Consider the following 12836-nt stretch of genomic DNA (forward strand, 5'->3'; position numbering starts at 1 on the left):
GCTCAGCACTGGTACTGAAGTGCATGTCAGTGTTACAGTAATATCACAGCTCAGCACTAGTACTGCAGTGCATGTCAGTGTTACAGTAATATCACAGCTCAGCACTGGTACTGAAGTACATGTCAGTGTTACAGTAATATCACAGCTCAGCACTGGTACTGTAGTGCATGTCAGTGTTACAGTAATATCACAGCTCAGCACTGGTACTGAAGTGCATGTCAGTGTTACAGTAATATCACAGCTCAGCACTAGTACTGCAGTGCATGTCAGTGTTACAGTAATATCACAGCTCAGCACTGGTACTGAAGTACATGTCAGATTTACAGTAATATCACAGCTCAGCACTGGTACTGCAGTGCATGTCAGTGTTACAGTAATATCACAGCTCAGCACTAGTACTGCAGTGCATGTCAGTGTTACAGTAATATCACAGCTCAGCACTGGTACTGAAGTACATGTCAGTGTTACAGTAATATCACAGCTCAGCACTGGTACTGAAGTGCATGTCAGTGCTACAGTAATATCACAGCTCAGCACTAGTACTGCAGTGCATGTCAGTGTTACAGTAATATCACAGCTCAGCACTAGTACTGAAGTACATGTCAGTGTTACAGTAATATCACAGCTCAGCACTAGTACTGCAGTGCATGTCAGTGTTACAGTAATATCACAGCTCAGCACTGGTACTGAAGTACATGTCAGATTTACAGTAATATCACAGCTCAGCACTGGTACTGAAGTGCATGTCAGTGCTACAGTAATATCACAGCTCAGCACTAGTACTGTAGTGCATGTCAGTGTTACAGTAACATCACAGCTCAGCACTGGTACTGAAGTGCATGTCAGTGTTACAGTAATATCACAGCTCAGCACTGGTACGGCAGTGCGTGTCAGTGTTACAGTAATATCACAGCTCAGCACTAGTACTGAAGTACATGTCAGTGTTACAGTAATATCACAGCTCAGCACTAATACTGAAGTACATGTCAGTGTTACAGTAATATCACAGCTCAGCACTGGTACTGAAGTGCATGTCAGTACTACAGTAATATCTCAGCTCAGCACTAGTACTGCAGTGCATGTCAGTGCTACAGTAATATCACAGCTCAGCACTGGTACTGCAGTGCATGTCAGTTTTACAGTAATATCACAGCTCAGCACTGGTACTGAAGTGCATGTCAGTACTACAGTAATATCTCAGCTCAGCACTAGTACTGCAGTGCATGTCAGTGCTACAGTAATATCACAGCTCAGCACTAGTACTGCAGTGCATGTCAGTGCTACAGTAATATCACAGCTCAGCACTGGTACTGCAGTGCATGTCAGTGTTACAGTAATATCACAGCTCAGCACTAGTACTGAAGTGCATGTCAGTGCTACAGTAATATCACAGCTCAGCACTAGTTCTGAAGTACATGTCAGTGTTACAGTAATATCACAGCTCAGCACTAGTACTGAAGTGCATGTCAGTGTTACAGTAATATCACAGCTCAGCACTAGTACTGCAGTACATGTCAGTTTTACAGTAATATCACAGCTCAGCACTGGTACTGCAGTGCATGTCAGTGCTACAGTAATATCACAGCTCAGCACTAGTACTGCAGTGCATGTCAGTGTTACAGTAACATCACAGCTCAGCGCTGGTACTGAAGTGCATGTCAGTGTTACAGTAATATCACAGCTCAGCACTGGTACGGCAGTGCATGTCAGTGTTACAGTAATATCACAGCTCAGCACTAGTACTGAAGTGCATGTCAGTGCTACATTAATATCACAGCTCAGCACTAGTACTGCAGTGCATGTCAGTGTTATAGTAATATCACAGCTCAGCACTGGTACCGCAGTGCATGTCAGTGTTACAGTAATATCACAGCTCAGCACTGGTACTGAAGTACATGTCAGTGTTACAGTAATATCACAGCTCAGCACTGGTACTGAAGTACATATCAGTGTTACAGTAATATCACAGCTCAGCACTGGTACTGAAGTACATATCAGTGTTACAGTAATATCACAGCTCAGCACTGGTACTGAAGTACATATCAGTGTTACAGTAATATCACAGCTCAGCACTGGTACTGAAGTGCATGTCAGTGTTACAGTAATATCATAGCTCAGCACTGGTACTGAAGTGCATGTCAGTGTTACAGTAATATCACTGCTCAGCACTGGTACTCCAGTACATGTCAGTGTTATAGTAATATCACAGCTCAGCACTGGTACTCCAGTACATGTCAGTGTTACAGTAATATCACAGCTCAGCACTGGTACTGCAGTGCATGTCAGTGTTACAGTAATATCACAGCTCAGCACTAGTACTGAAGTACATGTCAGTGTTACAGTAATATCACAGCTCAGCACTAGTACTGAAGTACATGTCAGTGTTACAGTAATATCACAGCTCAGCACTGGTACTGAAGTGAATGTCAGTACTACAGTAATATCAAAGCTCAGCACTAGTACTGCAGTGCATGTCAGTGTTACAGTAATATCACAGCTCAGCACTGGTACTGCAGTGCATGTCAGTGTTACAGTAATATAACAGCTCAGCACTAGTACATAAGTGCATGTCAGTGCTACAGTAATATCACAGCTCATCACTAGTACTGAAGTACATGTCAGTGTTACAGTAATATCACAGCTCAGCACTAGTACTGAAGTGCATGTCAGTGCTACAGTAATATAACAGCTCAGCACTAGTACTGCAGTGCATGTCAGTGTTATAGTAATATCACAGCTCAGCACTGGTACTGCACTGCATGTCAGTGTTACAGTAATATCACAGCTCAGCACTAGTACTGCAGTGCATGTCAGTGCTACAGTAATATCACAGCTCAACACTAGTACTGCAGTGCATGTCAGTGTTTTAGTAATATCACAGCTCAGCACTGGTACCGTAGTGCATTTCAGTGTTACAGTAATATCACAGCTCAGCACTGGTACTGAAGTACATGTCAGTGTTACAGTAATATCACAGCTCAGCACTGGTACTGAAGTACATGTCAGTGTTACAGTAATATCACAGCTCAGCACTGGTACTGAAGTGCATGTCAGTGTTACAGTAATATCATAGCTCAGCACTGGTACTGAAGTGCATGTCAGTGGTACAGTAATATCACAGCTCAGCACTAGTACTGCAGTGCATGTCAGTGTTACAGTAATATCACTGCTCAGCACTGGTACTCCAGTACATGTCAGTGTTATAGTAATATCACAGCTCAGCACTGGTACTGCAGTGCATGTCAGTGTTACAGTAATATCACAGCTCAGCACTAGTACTGCAGTGCATGTCAGTGTTATAGTAATATCACAGCTCAGCACTGGTACTGCAGTGCATGTCAGTGTTACAATAATATCACTGCTCAGCACTGGTACTCCAGTACATGTCAGTGTCACAGTAATATCACAGCTCAGCACTAGTACTGAAGTACATGTCAGTGTTACAGTAATATCACAGCTCAGCACTGGTACTGAAGTGCATGTCAGTACTACAGTAATATCTCAGCTCAGCACTAGTACTGCAGTGCATGTCAGTGCTACAGTAATATCACACCTCAGCACTGGTACTGCAGTGCATGTCAGTGTTACAGTAATATCACAGCTCAGCACTAGTACTGAAGTGCATGTCAGTGCTACAGTAATATCACAGCTCAGCACTAGTTCTGAAGTACATGTCAGTGTTACAGTAATATCACAGCTCAGCACTAGTACTGCAGTGCATGTCAGTGTTACAGTAATATCACAGCTCAGCACTGGTACTGCAGTGCATGTCAGTGTTACAGTAATATCACAGCTCAGCACTAGTAATGAAGTACATGTCAGTGTTACAGTAATATCACAGCTCAGCACTAGTACTGAAGTACATGTCAGTGTTACAGTAATATCACAGCTCAGCACTGGTACTGAAGTGCATGTCAGTACTACAGTAATATCAAAGCTCAGCACTAGTACTGAAGTGCATGTCAGTGTTACAGTAATATCACAGCTCAGCACTGGTACTGCAGTGCATGTCAGTGTTACAGTAATATAACAGCTCAGCACTAGTACTGAAGTGCATGTTAGTGCTACAGTAATATCACTGCTCATCACTAGTACTGAAGTACATGTCAGTGTTACAGTAATATCACAGCTCAGCACTAGTACTGAAGTGCATGTCAGTGCTACAGTAATATCACAGCTCAGCACTAGTACTGCAGTGCATGTCAGAGTTATAGTAATATCACAGCTCAGCACTGGTACCGCAGTGCATGTCAGTGTTACAGTAATATCACAGCTCAGCACTGGTACTGAAGTACATGTCAGTGTTACAGTAATATCACAGCTCATCACTGGTACTGAAGTACATGTCAGTGTTACAGTAATATCACAGCTCAGCACTGGTACTGAAGTACATGTCAGTGTCACAGTAATATCACAGCTCAGCACTGGTACTGAAGTGCATGTCAGTGGTACAGTAATATCACAGCTCAGCACTAGCACTGCAGTGCATGTCAGTGTTACAGTAATATCACTGCTCAGCACTGGTACTCCAGTACATGTCAGTGTTATAGTAATATCACAGCTCAGCACTGGTACTCCAGTACATGTCAGTGTTACAGTAATATCAAAGCTCAGCACTGGTACTGCAGTGCATGTCAGTGTTACAGTAATATCACAGCTCAGCACTGGTACTGAAGTACATGTCAGTGTTACAGTAATATCACAGCTCAGCACTAGTACTGAAGTACATGTCAGTGTTACAGTAATATCACAGCTCAGCACTGTTACTGAAGTGCATGTCAGTACTACAGTAATATCAAAGCTCAGCACTAGTACTGCAGTGCATGTCAGTGTTACAGTAATATCACAGCTCAGCACTGGTACTGCAGTGCATGTCAGTGTTACAGTAATATAACAGAAAAAGAAGAAGCGGTCCCGACATCCAATAAGTTAAAACAACAGCTTTATTTAGTCCATTTAAAATTTTAACATGGGTCACACAGTAAAAAATAGGTTTTACGCGTTTCGGCTCAGTGCCGTACTCATAAACCTGATTAGACACAGGTGAGTGTCTGTTTAAAAAGGTTACAAACATCATGGCTATTGGTTGGTGTGTAACACACCCCTATTAACCATGTAAATACAGAATCTGCAGAAGTAATAGAACACTTAGTAAAGCATTGCTCTGATCAAGAACCGGTATGGAACTATAACAATATATACCTGATATTAAGCCACACATAATTCTAGACAAAAGATTCACTTGGTGCAGGTGTATAAGTAATACAAATATATTAATATATTTTGACAAACTGTTTAAATAACAGATGTAACTATATTGTACAGACAAATGCACTTAAGATCTAATGTATCCTATATTTAATGTGCCTTATTCAGGAAAATACTATTTTTGCACCATGTGCGTTTATTTTATCATATGTATTGTGTATAGTTTTTAACTACATAAAGAGATTTATTTCCCAATTTAATCTTTAATCATTACTTTTCACTCTTATTTTTCGATCATTTGATTTCTATATGGTGCCCATAATAAATGGATCATTAGTGCCAAAATAACATCAAAAATTTTCCTGATCATCATCTATTGAATAGTGAAGAATAAAAATAAAAAATCAAAAAGCATACAAAACATGTATTTTGATCACGATGTGATAGCTTTGTATTGTACATTTGGGAAAAAGATGAATGAGTGAACAAAACACCTCCTTAGCATATGTTGTTAAATGAATGTGTATTGGTGCACTGGACCATGAAACCATTTATTTCCAATGGTTGATTATATCGAACTCAGAATTGAATCCATAAGGAACCTGAGTATTTAGTTTCATGATCCAGTACACCTCCTGTTTCGCCAGGATCTCGTCCTTATTGCCACCCCTGGGAGGCAATTTGATGGTCTCAATGCCTCGCCATCTGAATGCTCCAGTATCTTTGCCGTGCACCTCAATGAAATGCCGTGATAATGCAGAACATGGTTTTTCATATTTAATATATCCTAGATGTTCTCTAATTCGGGTACGGACCTCCCTACTGGTCATTCCAACATATTGTTTGGAGTGTACCCGGCATTCAATGAGGTACACTACATAGGTGCTGGAGCATTTTATGCACCCTCTGGATGCAAATTTTTGAGTAGTAGTGCAAGAGTAAAATTCTTTACCTTCAGTGATGAAATCACATGCTTTACATCTGTGATCTCCACACTTATAAGTGCCATTAACTTGCATCCAAGAGCCCCTGTTCTTTTGTTTGCAAGGCAGAAGGCTTGGGGACAACATGTTACCCAAAGTTAGGTTTTTGGAATAAACACACTTAAATCCCTTCTCAACAGTGGACTTTAAATGTACATCACCTAGAAGTATCGGAAAATACCTCCGGATGATGTCACATACTTTTGAGTAGTCTGAAGAATATTGTGTAATGAAGGTGAGTGGTCTTTTATCACTATTACCACGGCTAGGCACTACAGAGGTATTCTTTCCCTCCATTGCTGTTTGTTTAGCTATGTTGTTTAAAAGCTTCGGTGGATATCCCCTGTCCTTTAATCTTTGCTTGAGTAATTTTGATTCTTTCAAAAAATCACAATCTTTGCTGCAAACCCTCCTGGCTCTCAGGAATTGTCCCTTTACTATTCCCTTAAATACATGGGAAGGATGCCCACTCTTATGGTGAAGGATTGTATTCCCTGAGATAGGTTTCCTATAGAGTTTTGAAACAATCTTGTTTGTTTGGCAATCTCCTGTTAAGGTGACATCTAAAAAGTTGACACTCTGGCTGTGCCATTCATAAGTAAATGAAAGGCCATGCCTAGCTTCATTTAGGTACTGAAAAAAGAGGATAGCTTGTCCCTCAGTAGACGACCAGATGAATATAAGGTCGTCGATGAAGCGACGGTAAAAAACTACTTCTGCTCTGTGGGGGTTACCATCTCCATAAATAAAGAACCGTTCAAGCCAGCCCATGAACAAATTCGCATAGGAGGGGGCAAATTTAGCCCCCATGGCTGTTCCTTGCCTCTGGAGGTAAAACACCCCCTCAAAGCAGAAGTAGTTATGTTCAAGCAAATACTCTGTAATGCGTAAAAGATACGCTATGTGTTCGGATGACAAGTCTGCGCTGGAGGTTAAAAAATACTTAACTGCTTCCAACCCCATGTCGTGGGGTATGCTGGAGTACAGCGAGACCACATCAATGGTTAACCAACTGTAATGTGAGTACCACTCTATGTCCTCCAGCATACCCAACACATGTGAGGTATCGCGGATGTAACTTGGTAATGCCAAAACATATGGCTGCAGTATCCCATCCAACCAATCACACAGGGGCTCAAGAAGAGAGCCTATTCCTGAAACAATAGGGCGACCTTTTACATTGTCAAGGCTTTTGTGAACTTTTGGCAGATGATGGAAGATGGGGGTAACCGGATGTGTCACATACAAGGAATCAGCTGTTTGTTGATCAAAGATCCCTAGTTCAACCCCATCATCCAGCATCTGTCCCAGTTCCTGTTGAGTTTCTTTCCATGAGTAGTTGGAGCAAGTTACAGCTTCATTTCCGCGAAGTGTGGATACTCGTGAAATCTACTGAGGATCCAAGCGGGTGAGTCGGCATATTCACGTATGCTTTTCATATAGGACTTATGACTAAAGTTTGATACGGACACTAATCCATTTCTAAGTGCATTGATATTGCTCAGATATATACAAGTGCTTATGCTTATGCTTATGATAATGAATTATTGAGAGCTGAGGACTGCCTTCTATCATACTATATACGGCTTCTCACGGGTTAACCACCGACATAACTTTTCTTATTTTCAGTAATATAACAGCTCAGCACTTGTACTGAAGTGCATGTCAGTGCTACAGTAATATCACAGCTTATCACTAGTACTGAAGTACATGTCAGTGTTACAGTAATATCACAGCTCAGCACTGGTACTGAAGTGCATGTCAGTGTTACAGTAATATCACAGCTCAGCACTAGTACTGAAGTACATGTCAGTGTTACAGTAATATCACAGCTCAGCACTAGTACTGCAGTGCATGTCAGTGCTACAGTAATATCACAGCTCAGCACTAGTACTGCAGTGCATGTCAGTGTTACAGTAATATCACAGCTCAGCACTAGTACTGCAGTGCATGTCAGTGTTACAGTAATATCAAAGCTCAGCACTAGTACTGAAGTACATGTCAGTGTTACAGTAATATCACAGCTCAGCACTAGTACTGCAGTGCATGTCAGTGTTACAGTAATATCAAAGCTCAGCACTAGTACTGAAGTACATGTCAGTGTTACAGTAATATCACAGCTCAGCACTAGTACTGCAGTGCATGTCAGTGCTACAGTAATATAACAGCTCAGCACTAGTACTGAAGTGCATGTCAGTGCTACAGTAATATAACAGCTCAGCACTAGTACTGAAGTACATGTCAGTGCTACAGTAATATAACAGCTCAGCACTAGTACTGAAGTGCATGTCAGTGCTACAGTAATATAACAGCTCAGCACTAGTACTGCAGTGCATGTCAGTGTTACAGTAATATCACAGCTCAGCACTGGTACTGAAGTACATGTCAGTGCTACAGTAATATCACAGCTCAGCACTAGTACTGCAGTGCATGTCAGTGTTACAGTAATATCACAGCTCAGCACTGGTACTGAAGTGCATGTCAGTGTTACAGTAATATCACAGCTCAGCACTAGTACTGAAGTACATGTCAGTGCTACAGTAATATCACAGCTCAGCACTGGTACTGAAGTGCATGTCAGTGCTACAGTAATATCACAGCTTATCACTAGTACTGAAGTACATGTCAGTGTTACAGTAATATCACAGCTCAGCACTAGTACTGCAGTGCATGTCAGTGCTACAGTAATATCACAGCTCAGCACTAGTACTGCAGTGCATGTCAGTGTTACAGTAATATCACAGCTCAGCACTGGTACTGCAGTGCATGTCAGTGTTACAGTAATATCACAGCTCAGCACTGGTACTGAAGTACATGTCAGTGTTACAGTAATATCACAGCTCAGCACTGGTACTGAAGTACATGTCAGTGTTACAGTAATATCACAGCTCAGCACTAGTACTGAAGTACATGTCAGTGTTACAGTAATATCACAGCTCAGCACTGGTACTGAAGTACATGTCAGTTTTACAGTAATATCACAGCTCAGCACTGGTACTGAAGTGCATGTCAGTGCTACAGTAATATCACAGCTCAGCACTAGTACTGCAGTGCATGTCAGTGTTACAGTAATATCACAGCTCAGCACTGGTACTGAAGTACATGTCAGTTTTACAGTAATATCACAGCTCAGCACTGGTACTGAAGTGCATGTCAGTGTTACAGTAATATCACAGCTCAGCACTAGTACATAAGTGCATGTCAGTGCTACAGTAATATCACAGCTCATCACTAGTACTGAAGTACATGTGAGTGCTACAGTAATATCACACCTCAGCACTGGTACTGCAGTGCATGTCAGTGTTAAAGTAATATCACAGCTCAGCACTAGTACTCAAGTGCATGTCAGTGCTACAGTAATATCACAGCTCAGCACTAGTTCTGAAGTACATGTCAGTGTTACAGTAATATCACAGCTCAGCACTAGTACTGCAGTGCATGTCAGTGTTTCAGTAATATCACAGCTCAGCACTGGTACTGAAGTGCATGTCAGTACTACAGTAATATCTCAGCTCAGCACTAGTACTGCAGTGCATGTCAGTGTTACAGTAATATCTCAGCTCAGCACTAGTACTGCAGTGCATGTCAGTGTTACAGTAATATCACAGCTCAGCACTGGTACTGCAGTGCATATCAGTGTTACAGTAATATCACAGCTCAGCACTGGTACTGAAGTACATGTCAGTGTTACAGTAATATCACAGCTCAGCACTGGTACTGCAGTGCATGTCAGTGTTACAGTAATATCACAGCTCAGCACTGGTACTGAAGTGCATGTCAGTACTACAGTAATATCAAAGCTCAGCACTAGTACTGCAGTGCATGTCAGTGTTACAGTAATATCAAAGCTCAGCACTAGTACTGCAGTGCATGTCAGTGCTACAGTAATATCACAGCTCAGCACTAGTACTGAAGTACATGTCAGTGTTACAGTAATATCACAGCTCAGCACTGGTACTGCAGTGCATGTCAGTGTTACAGTAATATAACAGCTCAGCACTAGTACTGAAGTGCATGTTAGTGCTACAGTAATATCACAGCTCATCACTAGTACTGAAGTACATGTCAGTGTTACATGTCAGTGGTACAGTAATATAACAGCTCAGCACTAGTACTGCAGTGCATGTCAGTGTTACAGTAATATCACTGCTCAGCACTGGTACTCCAGTACATGTCAGTGTTATAGTAATATCACAGCTCAGCACTGGTACTGCAGTGCATGTCAGTGGTACAGTAATATCACAGCTCAGCACTAGTACTGCAGTGCATGTCAGTGTTACAGTAATATCACTGCTCAGCACTGGTACTCCACTACATGTCAGTGTTACAGTAATATCACAGCTCAGCACTAGTACTGTAGTGCATGTCAGTGTTACAGTAATATCACAGCTCAGCACTGGTACTGCAGTGCATGTCAGTGTTACAGTAATATCACAGCTCAGCACTAGTAATGAAGTACATGTCAGTGTTACAGTAATATCACAGCTCAGCACTAGTACTGAAGTACATGTCAGTGTTACAGTAATATCACAGCTCAGCACTGGTACTGCAGTGCATGTCAGTACTACAGTAATATCAAAGCTCAGCACTAGTACTGCAGTGCATGTCAGTGTTACAGTAATATCACAGCTCAGCACTGGTACTGCAGTGCATGTCAGTGTTACAGTAATATAACAGCTCAGCACTAGTACTGAAGTGCATGTCAGTGCTACAGTAATATCACAGCTCATCACTAGTACTGAAGTACATGTCAGTGTTACAGTAATATCACAGCTCAGCACTAGTACTGAAGTACATGTCAGTGTTACAGTAATATCACAGCTCAGCACTAGCACTGCAGTGCATGTCAGTGCTACAGTAATATCACAGCTCAGCACTGGTACTGCAGTGCATGTCAGTGCTACAGTAATATCACAGCTCAGCAGAGTCAGCACTAGTACTGCAGTGCATGTCAGAGTTATAGTAATATCACAGCTCAGCACTGGTACCGCAGTGCATGTCAGTGTTACAGTAATATCACACCTCAGCACTGGTACTGAAGTGCATGTCAGTGTTACAGTAATATCACAGCTCAGCACTGGTACTGAAGTACATGTCAGTGTTACAGTAATATCACAGCTCAGCACTGGTACTGCAGCGCATGTCAGTACTACAGTAATATCACAGCTCAGCACTAGTACTGCAGTGCATGTCAGTGTTACAGTAATATCACAGCTCAGCACTGGTACTGAAGTACATGTCAGTGTTACAGTAATATCATAGCTCAGCACTGGTACTGAAGTGCATGTCAGTGTTACAGTAATATCACTGCTCAGCACTGGTACTCCAGTACATGTCAGTGTTATAGTAATATCACAGCTCAGCACTGGTACTGAAGTACATGTCAGTGTTACAGTAATATCATAGCTCAGCACTGGTACTGAAGTGCATGTCAGTGTTACAGTAATATCACTGCTCAGCACTGGTACTCCAGTACATGTCAGTGTTATAGTAATATAACAGCTCAGCACTAGTACTGAAGTGCATGTCAGTGCTACAGTAATATCACAGCTCATCACTAGTACTGAAGTACATGTCAGTGTTACAGTAATATCACAGCTCAGCACTAGTACTGAAGTACATGTCAGTGTTACAGTAATATCACAGCTCAGCACTGGTACGGCAGTGCATGTCAGTGTTAAGGTAATATCACAGCTCAGCACTAGTACTGAAGTACATGTCAGTGTTACAGTAATATCACAGCTCAGCACTGGTACTGCAGTGCATGTCAGTGTTACAGTAATATCACAGCTCAGCACTGGTACTGAAGTACATGTCAGTGTTACAGTAATATCACAGCTCAGCACTGGTACTGAAGTACATGTCAGTGTTACAGTAATATCACAGCTCAGCACTAGTACTGAAGTACATGTCAGTGTTACAGTAATATCACAGCTCAGCACTGGTACTGCAGTGCATGTCAGTGTTACAGTAATATCACAGCTCAGCACTGGTACCGCAGTGCATGTCAGTGTTACAGTAATATCACAGCTCAGCACTGGTACTGAAGTACATGTCAGAGTTATAGTAATATCACAGCTCAGCACTGGTACTGAAGTACATGTCAGAGTTATAGTAATATCACAGCTCAGCACTGGTACCGCAGTGCATGTCAGTGCTACAGTAATATCACAGCTCAGCACTAGTACTGCAGTGCATGTCAGTGCTACAGTAATATCACAGCTCAGCACTAGTACTGCAGTGCATGTCAGTGTTACAGTAATATCACAGCTCAGCACTGGTACTGCAGTGCATGTCAGTGTTACAGTAATATCACAGCTCAGCACTGGTACTGAAGTACATGTCAGTGTTACAGTAATATCACAGCTCAGCACTGGTACTGAAGTACATGTCAGTGTTACAGTAATATCACAGCTCAGCACTAGTACTGAAGTACATGTCAGTGTTACAGTAATATCACAGCTCAGCACTGGTACTGCAGTGCATGTCAGTGTTACAGTAATATCACAGCTCAGCACTGGTACCGCAGTGCATGTCAGTGTTACAGTAATATCACAGCTCAGCACTGGTACTGAAGTACATGTCAGAGTTATAGTAATATCACAGCTCAGCACTGGTACTGAAGTACATGTCAGAGTTATAGTA

The 12836-nt window shown here is 41.8% G+C and overlaps 1 pseudogene; it reads left to right on the forward strand.

The window, feature by feature from the left end:
• LOC128657802 (protein unc-93 homolog A-like) overlaps nucleotides 1-12836 on the forward strand; it is a 94919-nt pseudogene that overhangs the window by 37725 nt on the left and 44358 nt on the right.

This window comes from Bombina bombina, chromosome 4 (genome assembly GCF_027579735.1).
Source record: "Bombina bombina isolate aBomBom1 chromosome 4, aBomBom1.pri, whole genome shotgun sequence".
Lineage (NCBI taxonomy): Eukaryota > Metazoa > Chordata > Amphibia > Anura > Bombinatoridae > Bombina > Bombina bombina.